This window comes from Phalaenopsis equestris, unplaced genomic scaffold (genome assembly GCF_001263595.1).
Source record: "Phalaenopsis equestris unplaced genomic scaffold, ASM126359v1 Scaffold000686, whole genome shotgun sequence".
NCBI lineage: Eukaryota > Viridiplantae > Streptophyta > Magnoliopsida > Asparagales > Orchidaceae > Phalaenopsis > Phalaenopsis equestris.
In genome coordinates, this window is record NW_018165126.1 from 3,203 (window position 1) to 3,579 (window position 377).

Genomic DNA, 377 nt, shown 5'->3' on the forward strand with positions numbered 1-377 from the left:
GGCTGTAAATTTTCCATAAACCAACTTCACTAATCAAGTACATTAATACAATTTAACCTTATGTGTGTGAAAAGTCCATTTATGAATCTAAGGCATAATAATATGGGATTTGTGGCGAATTCAATGCCCGCCAGAATAATTCAATGCTTGATTCTGAAATAGTACAGCGATTGTAACTCCCAACTAAGAACTATCCCACATCTTCCTACTCAATGAGGTAATTGTATTAATTGACTGCTTTTCCACGGCACATTGGAAGCACATGGTGGACCTTCGTTCCTTCCTCCTTTATAGTGTCACTTCACGTGAGATTGAGAGGAGAAGTGAAAATCTTCTTAAAGATATGTTACTAGCGAAAAAATATTACCTCAGGAGTA